The sequence below is a fragment of the Cryptomeria japonica genome, chromosome 4 (genome assembly GCF_030272615.1).
Source record: "Cryptomeria japonica chromosome 4, Sugi_1.0, whole genome shotgun sequence".
Classification (NCBI taxonomy): Eukaryota; Viridiplantae; Streptophyta; class Pinopsida; order Cupressales; family Cupressaceae; genus Cryptomeria; species Cryptomeria japonica.
In genome coordinates, this window is record NC_081408.1 from 113,780,809 (window position 1) to 113,789,683 (window position 8,875).

Consider the following 8,875-nt stretch of genomic DNA (forward strand, 5'->3'; position numbering starts at 1 on the left):
GCATCTTAGAATTTTAGGAAGTGCTCATTTACTTTGGGAGGTTAGGAGGCCATCATGAGGTTATTTACTCAATGTACTTTAAAACATAATTAAACTAAGAGGCCACCCATAAGGTTCAATACAATTAATATACCGAAGTTCATCCATTTGGTTTTAAGGTAACCACCCACATTTGTTATCATCCTTTATAATTAAAAGTATGGTTAATAAGATGTGATTCAATCATTAAGGATTAAACTACCATTAATAGAGTGAGGTTCCTTCATTTGAATTCATGCATAACCAATTAATGAGTTGTAATTCTTTTATGGAGGATAAAATTTAATAGCCATAGGGTTCATTCATTGAAGTTTTAATAATGCTAATAGAGGGACTAAAATCCATTAAGGTGAAAATGTATTAGGAACACATGAGTTCATCTTTTAAATTAAATTATAGATAGCAAGATGATATTCATTATTACAGGATTAAAATATAAGTTCATAGTGACATCTTTCCATTAGGATTAAAATACAATTTTCTTATTGCATGTCACTCTTTTTAGTTAAATGAAGTTAACATGAAGAGATGCATTTACTAAGATTAAGGTATAATCAACTATACAAGTTCTTTCCCTTTTCAGTCCAATTTTAGCAATCATAAGAAATTCATTCATTTGGGTTATATTTATGGAAGGCTAGTTGAGTTCACCCAATTATCAAGTTAATTTGGTAAGGGTTATTTGATAAGATTAAAACATAAATAACTAAACAAATTCATCCAATATAGTGAAGACATGATTAACATGGCATTGCTCATTTACTAAGGTAAAAAGGTAAGTATCTATATGGTGTTCATCCTTTAGATTTCAATCTAGGAATTATAACATTAATTCTAACTTTGTTTTCCCATACTCATTTGTTCCATTTACATGATTAATGACAAGTTAATCCAAAGATGGTAACCCAGCAAGATTCTTTCCACTATTACTTCTAATTAACATTACCAAAATACTTTTCCATAATCTTACTTACAATGTTTTATGAACCTGATTACTACATTTATCAAGATGAATAATTTTATGCACTTTGATTTAAATTCGTTAATTTCCCATCATACACTTATACAAGATGACAACCATACATGATAACTTAAAGCATGAAACAAAGGAAGCTAAAACATCGCATAACACAGATATGATCTCGGAGTTCACCCCTAAAGGGCTACATCTTCGGGTCTGCTCAACTGCAAGACCCCTTTGGTATTATATCGTTAGGAATACATAATTTATAAGTCTTTTACATCCTTGCCTCTTAGGCGAACACAACCAATATACAATAGACACCTTGGTCAGAATTTACATAATGATCCCTTCTAAAGCGGATCCAATTGAACACTTCAAGGCAAATACAAGTTCTAATGACTGACGATACTCTGACTAGGGGCATAACCCGGCTATGACCAACACAAGTAACTAGATGACAGGGTTTGAAACAAATACATCAAGGTTTGCCGCCACTCTAAACCCGACAAGTACAAATCTTAAACTTACAACTTTTTTTTTTAAATCGATACGATATCAAAATTTACATGCATCCTACTAGCATATCGTTGAAGTAAAAACAAAATATACGAAGATAAATTTAGATTCATATTCCCTGAAAACTTCTCATTAACATGTATTACCAAACATTAACCAGAGTATAATTATTTCAAAGATCTCCAAATAAGACCATATTTAATCTCTTTTCCAAAGATTACTCCCCGATTAGAGTTGGTCCCCAAAATTTAATGTTAACTAATATAAATCTAATAATCCATGATTAATGAATACTCCTTTTTTTTTCAATCAACAAATTTAAATATACACAACTATGTATTTAACGTGGATATATATATATATATATATATATATATATATATATATATATATATATATATATATATATATATATATATATATATATATATATATATATATATATATATATATATATATATATATATATATTTGACATTTAAATCTAATATCAATTAAAATAAGTCTTTCTACAAATATATTACAAACTTCTTTTATACTTCCCCATGACATTTTTCTTTCCTTTTTATAAATGCCAATAATATATATTATTTTTTTTTTAACAACAAGAAAAAGAATGTATAAAAAACAATAAACAAACTTTATATTTTTTTTTAATTGCATACCCTAGCCCACAATGTGGACGCAAGTTCTGCGAGCCACACTGTGGACGCAGGTCCCCTGCGGCCCACAGTGTGGACGCAGGTTCTGCGAGCCACGCTGTGGACGCAGGTCCCTTGCGGCCCACAGTGTGGACACAAGCCCTGCGGCCCACAGTGTGGACGCAGGCCCTACGGCCCACATTGTGGACGCAGGTCCCTGCGGCCCACAACATGGTCGCGGGGAGAATTGCGAACCCGCGAGGGAGGAGAAGAGAGGGGGGGGGGATGTGGCAGCGCGAGTTGAGCCTCGGCTCCTCCACCCGCCAAATCCCAATCGCCCCATAATAATTTATTTATTTATTTATTTTTTTTTTAAAACAAAAAAAAGGAAAATAAACATGGCCAAGGTAGCCATGAAATCCACAGTTTTGATACACTTTTTTTTTTTTACAGTCAAACAAAAGGGGGTTTTTTTAAAAAAAAACAGTTTCTCCTTTTCCCCTTTTTTTTTCAGAATGTTTAAGCAAGGTATGGGGAAGATTTTCTCCTTCTAAAATGTCCAAGAAGCCATGACAAATCTTGAAAACCAAGAACAACCAAGCTATTAAAAAAAAAAACTGAAACTAAATCTTTAAACATTCATGGGTATTATCATTTCTTTTACCAGCATTTCATGGAGAGCATTCAATCACCAAATTTTTTTTGATCCAACAATGAATAAAAGAGTAGATTTGAAATCCTACCTCCAAATGCATTCCAGGAAGAGATTTGATGAAGAGCCCCCAAATCTGCTGCTCTAAAACTCCATCTTTTGTCCAAAACCTCCAATCTCCCTTCCCAAAACCCTTTTTTTTTTTTTTCCAAAAAAATGACCCAAGAAAAGAACCCCCAAAAACATTTCAAAACTAGGTTAAAAAAATGAGAAACCCTATTTTTGACCTAATTTTCAATTTCGAATTTAGGCATTTATTTTTTTTAAAAATAAAAGAAAAATGAAAAATGGAAATCATTCCTTTCCATTATTCAATACTTCTTATTCGTTTTTCTTATTAAAATTAAAAAGCTTCCATTTCTTATTTAACTCTAATTTTAAATTTCTCCATATTACTTTAGCCAACACTTTATATTTTGAACTACTAACAAGGGTTAGGTATTTAAATTAATTTAAATTCCCAAAAATCAATCCTTTATACTATATCAACTTTACAAGTAAAAAGAATAATTTCCTTTAAATAATAAAATTTACCCTTTCTTTTCCAAAATGCGAAAATGATTAATTTATTTCTATTTCTCAAATGACTTTAAATTTTTCCTTTCTAAAACGCATAACTCATTAAATTCGTTATTATTAAAATTAACTATTAAATTAACTCGCTATAACATAATAAAGTGACCTTTTTAATAAATGACTACTCTCATGAAAGAAATCTATTTACTCTAATTTTCTCAACTAATAATGCGTAAATGAACACATTAATTCAAGTTAACTACTTTAAGCTTGCTACAATTATAATTAAAGTGATCTCTTTAAATTAACGATTAATCATATAAAAGAAGCTTCCTATTTAAATTTCTAAATTACTAATGCGTACATCTACTCATTAAATTGAATTTAATACTTAGGATAACAAACACCACTTACCTCATGCAAGGCACACAAACTGAGGAAGTCCTCCAAATCACTCGACATGCAACCCAATGAAAAGAAAGCCCCACGAATCCACACACGATGCTCACCTGACCATGGCTAAGGCAAGACGAGAGTTCTATGACCACCAAATCTGAATTCTAAGGATGAAGGAGGTGTACTCACCCCTGCAAATCCCAAAGGAGATGAACCTCACCCTAGGCAGCATTGTACCTGCAATCTCTTGCACCCATGAATTCATGCAAGCATACATATACATATACATATTCAATGAGGGCGTTAGCTCGATATTTATCACAAGAGTTAGGAAACAATTACATTTACACAAGAATCAATGCAAGAGCACAATAATAGGTATGCACAATCATTTATATTATCTAAACTACACATTGCATCACGGTTAACCTACCATTCAAGAATGCCACAAAGGAAGTTAATCAAAGTCAAACGAGTTTTACAAGTCCGACTAGGGTAGGGGCATTACAAGGATTTAATGATTGGAATTGTTAGGATCTAACTACACCTTGTTAGGAGTGACCTTGTAAGAGGATTTTCTTGTTGCAACTGTTAGGAAGATAACAAGTACAAATGATCTTAGTATAACACCTTTTGTGTTTGATAAGGTCCGCTTCAAAATATTACAACATCACAAAGACTTCATCTCTCAACTCCTCTGATCTTCGCACTATCAGAAATACAAAATTTGCTCATCACGTATCACACTATCAAGCTCATGTATATATATCCTTTCATACCTCATCACACAATTAAAATTATCATAAGGTCGGCTAGAACCTTATTACAACTCCCTAGGTTCAATGCATCTAGACAATCTTGCATTGTACGCTTTAGTTATGTCGGACACCGATATAACAAATGTTAGGTCCTAGAGACAATTGAGAGGGGGGGGGTGAATCAGTTGTCTAATAAATTCAAACCAAAGTTAATTTAACCAAACTTAATGCTTAATACCATTAAACCAAACTTTATGTCGGTAGACAGTTTATCAGTTAATTGCAGTACCGGTAAAGATTAATGCATGAAACAGAAAGGCAATAACATCCACGACACATAACACCAATATTTGTATGTGGAAACCCTGTAAGGGGAAAAACCATGGTGGGAAACCTTACCCACAATCAGATGATACTATTACAGATAGTATGTGTGTACAATATGGGGTCTGCACATGTAGAAAGGCCAAGCACCTAGAGCTCACTATTCAATCACAAAATGAGAGTCACACTGACTACAATTAGATGATTAAATCCAATGATAATGAACTACTCAAAATAGAATCTCCATATGCTGGATTCAATACCGGTTTAGCTCTAATATGCCTTCTTCAAACCTTCCTTCAATCTTGAATGATGTCTATGTGTATGGCTCTACTAATATTCACATATACCGAATTACAATCCTTTTCTCAATCGCCTATTGATCTCACAAATGAGATCTTACATTATACCATAACCTAAGACTAATTAAGTAGGTCGGCTCTAAAGATATTACAATAAAATGAATTACAAATAAAACAATATCCGATGCATGATGTCGGCTCAATGCATTTAAAATAACAACAAAATCATCTCCTTGACATGTTGTGCTGATCTGGAATAGATAAGCTTGTCAGTGTATATCTTGGACCTATTTGCCGGTAACAACAAATATGCAAACTTGAATAAAACAATGAATAAATCACCAAGACAAAGTGTCCAAATGATGTTTTCGACATAACCAAGTAATCTCCAAGTCTTTCCGAGTGCCAGTGAACCAAATACCGGTGATTGTGCATAAGTCACTTGCTTGCCAGTGAACATAACCAATTCTCCAAGTGCTAATAGGTATTGATAAGTGTTTGACATCAATGACAAAACCATATCAACATATCCAAAATACCAACAACAAATCCAATTTTGTGTTGTTTTACTGATCTGAGTGATTTTCATCACTACCGGTTAACTGTGTTTCTTAATCTTTGCCTTGTTGATCAAATCTCATTCATCTGATCAAATCTACTCATGTGGTCACTAAGATATCTTAATCTAATATTCTTCAATGTTGCTGCAAAACCACATCATCTCAATCTTCATGATTTTCATGTATCGGTTGTCGAAATGTAACACTGTATGTCATTTACTGGTTGAAGTCCTAATTACCAGTTCTGATAAAATCGTCTTTGCTTTACTGGTTAAGTCTAGTCGGTTGAACTGTAGGACTTAGATGACTTAAAGAAACATAGTTGCGATCAATGAAAACATATAAAATAGTCATCATAAATAAATCTAACCTCTTTTCATCTATAGACAAGTACTGATTGCATCAAAACATTACATTACCGGTTGACCAAATGATCAAATGCCAACAATCTCCCCTTTGGCATTGTTGGCAATACTTAGGAAAAATTTTGTTTCTCAACCAAGTGTGTAAAACAAAAATTGACTTCATGATATACACTCCCCCTTAACAATTGCATGCCATTACAAAAATGAAATCATTACTCCCCCTTAATACAAAATTTTGACTAGACTCTTAACTATTTCTACTCCCCCTTTGACAACAATGCCAAATAGAAAAGTAAAATGCATACATTACATCAAAAAATTTCATCAAAAACTGCATGCATATATAGAGATAAAAGTTTTAAGGTCTACAATACAATTATTAAGAAAACATCACTGAAATGAAACTTCAACTATTTAAGGTTATTGTCTCATGTTTCTAACAATGGAGGGAGGCGATTCTAGCAAGGAGAAGGCATCTTCTAGCAAAAAAAGTAAGAGTGCCTCTGGGACAAAAACCCATGAAGAAAAGATCGAAACAGAGGAAATTGGAAAAGAAGGCATCAAAATGGATATGGATGATTATGATGGTGAAGATAGCTGGAAAGATGAGGAGGTGGGTTTTGAGGAAGAAGGTGGTGATAATGAGTCTAAAAATGAAATCCCTATCCATAGTGAATGCCCTGGCAAGGACAACAGCCACCCTATGGAGGATGTGGAGTACAAGGATAATGAGGAAAAAGATGTGAATTCTGAGAGGGAGGAGAACAAGGATCATGAGAAGGATATGACTAAGGGCAGTTTAAGTGAGGATAAGGAAAGTGCGGGTAAAGGGTTATTCTTGGATAACCTTAAAAAACTCAGTGAGGCGAGACTGGATTATGATAGATGGACCTATGAACTCTTGAAGAACCTAGAAAAAAATGGTAAACAAGTAGACGAGAAGAGGAAGGATGACGACAGGGATCAGATAAAATGGAAGCAGGATATGGAGGAGAAGGTTAAATCGCTGGAAGAAGGGAGTGTGGTGATGAAAATTTGCTGGGTATTATCCCAAATATCCTGTCAGTAGTCACTAAAAACTTGGAGGATATTGCTAAGGTCTTTGATAATTCTAGTTCTCCTAAACCAGTGGTGGAACCTGACATGGATGAAGATACTATCTAGATTGGCAGTGGTGAAGCTACTCCAACTGGTGGTGCTGCTAAGAGGACAAGGGAAAGTTTCAAGAAAGTTGTGGCTACTTCTACTGAGGATATCCCTAATCTTAGGGAAAACATCAAAGAACTGCATGGGATTAGCAACACCTTGGCTAATGCCCTAAAAAAAATCAATTAGTTTCTTCTCTTGGTTCTGGCTGGTTTTGCTGGCTTTGTGGGGCTTTAGCTGGTTTTCTATGGTTTTTTGTTGGCTTTTCGTCAGTTTGTCCCTTTTTGTCTCTTTTTGCTTTATCTGCTTAGTTTCATTTGTATAGGGTTTCAGGCCCCCTTCAAAACCTGTTTTTACCTTAATAAAAAACAATGTCTTAGTAATCTCAACATATGTCAAGATCTGAGCTGTAAACTCCTCCATAGCATCAATTGTACTCATCTCAAGAGTAGCCAAAATTTCTTCCGACTCCCTGTATGCTCTCTATAAGATTTTAACTTTTAGAATTCACCGAGTCTTCAACTCCTTTAAGGATCTTATCTACTTCACCTATTCAAAATCATAAATTTCTAATATGTGATGTAAGGCATCAACTGATTTACCAAAAGCTAAAGTGGAGTCCTGTACTAGTATGTATGCTTCACTTATCCTTTCTATTTCCTTCTCTCTATCTTCTCTCTTTTTCTTTAAGTTGGAACAAAATAATGATACTTTAGATATAGTGGCCAAAATCTTACCTCCAGTTTCTATTCCGACTTTCAAAAGATCTATGTTCACTGTTAAAGCAACTTTACCTTTGTCAATTTCTGAAATCAATTATTGTCCCCTTCTCTTCTTGTAATCTTTTTCTGCTAAATCATGAGTTTCCTCTTCAAGTGATTTTAGTTGTTCACCGGCATTAACAACTAATTGTCCAAGTTTGGCAATAGGGGTAGCCTAATGTTCTATATCAATCTCCGGTAAGAGACTTGGCAAAATATCAACAACAGTCCTTATAGTCTCTAGTTCTCTTTTTTGTTCCTTCAATCTTTTCTTATGTGCACGGGATTGCATAACAGTTGCAATCTCCATTAATTCAAAGGCACTCAAATTATCCATGTCTATTGGACCTTTTATGTTGATTGAGTCATCATCGTCATCCTCAACTATTGTTTTCTTCTTCTCCTCTCAATCCTTATTATCTGTCTTCTCATTTTTCTCTATCTTTTCTTCCTCTATTTTCTTCTCTTCCTCCTTTTCTTTTTTTGTCTCTTCTTCCTTAGTGGCATCTTTGATCAATTGCAGATTTTCAATAGCCTATTATTTCACTAGTGCTTCCTTTTCCTTATCAACTAAATCCTTTTGATTATCCTCAGTAGAAACATTTACATTTGCATCTACACTTACATTGACTGGTGCAGTCTGAATTTTTGTTGACTGTGCATTCACGGATTGCTCAGTTGAGCTTTTGTTTTCTTCTTTCTCTTCTCCTTTGTTCTTAGCTTCTTCCTACTGAGTATCAAACATTTGTACATCAACTTCAAAAACATCTACATTATCAGCAGTGTTAGCAATATTATCTGCATCACCACTATCATCATCATCTGGTATATCTATAGGCTTAGTATCAACAAGGTCATCATACAAGTACTTATTA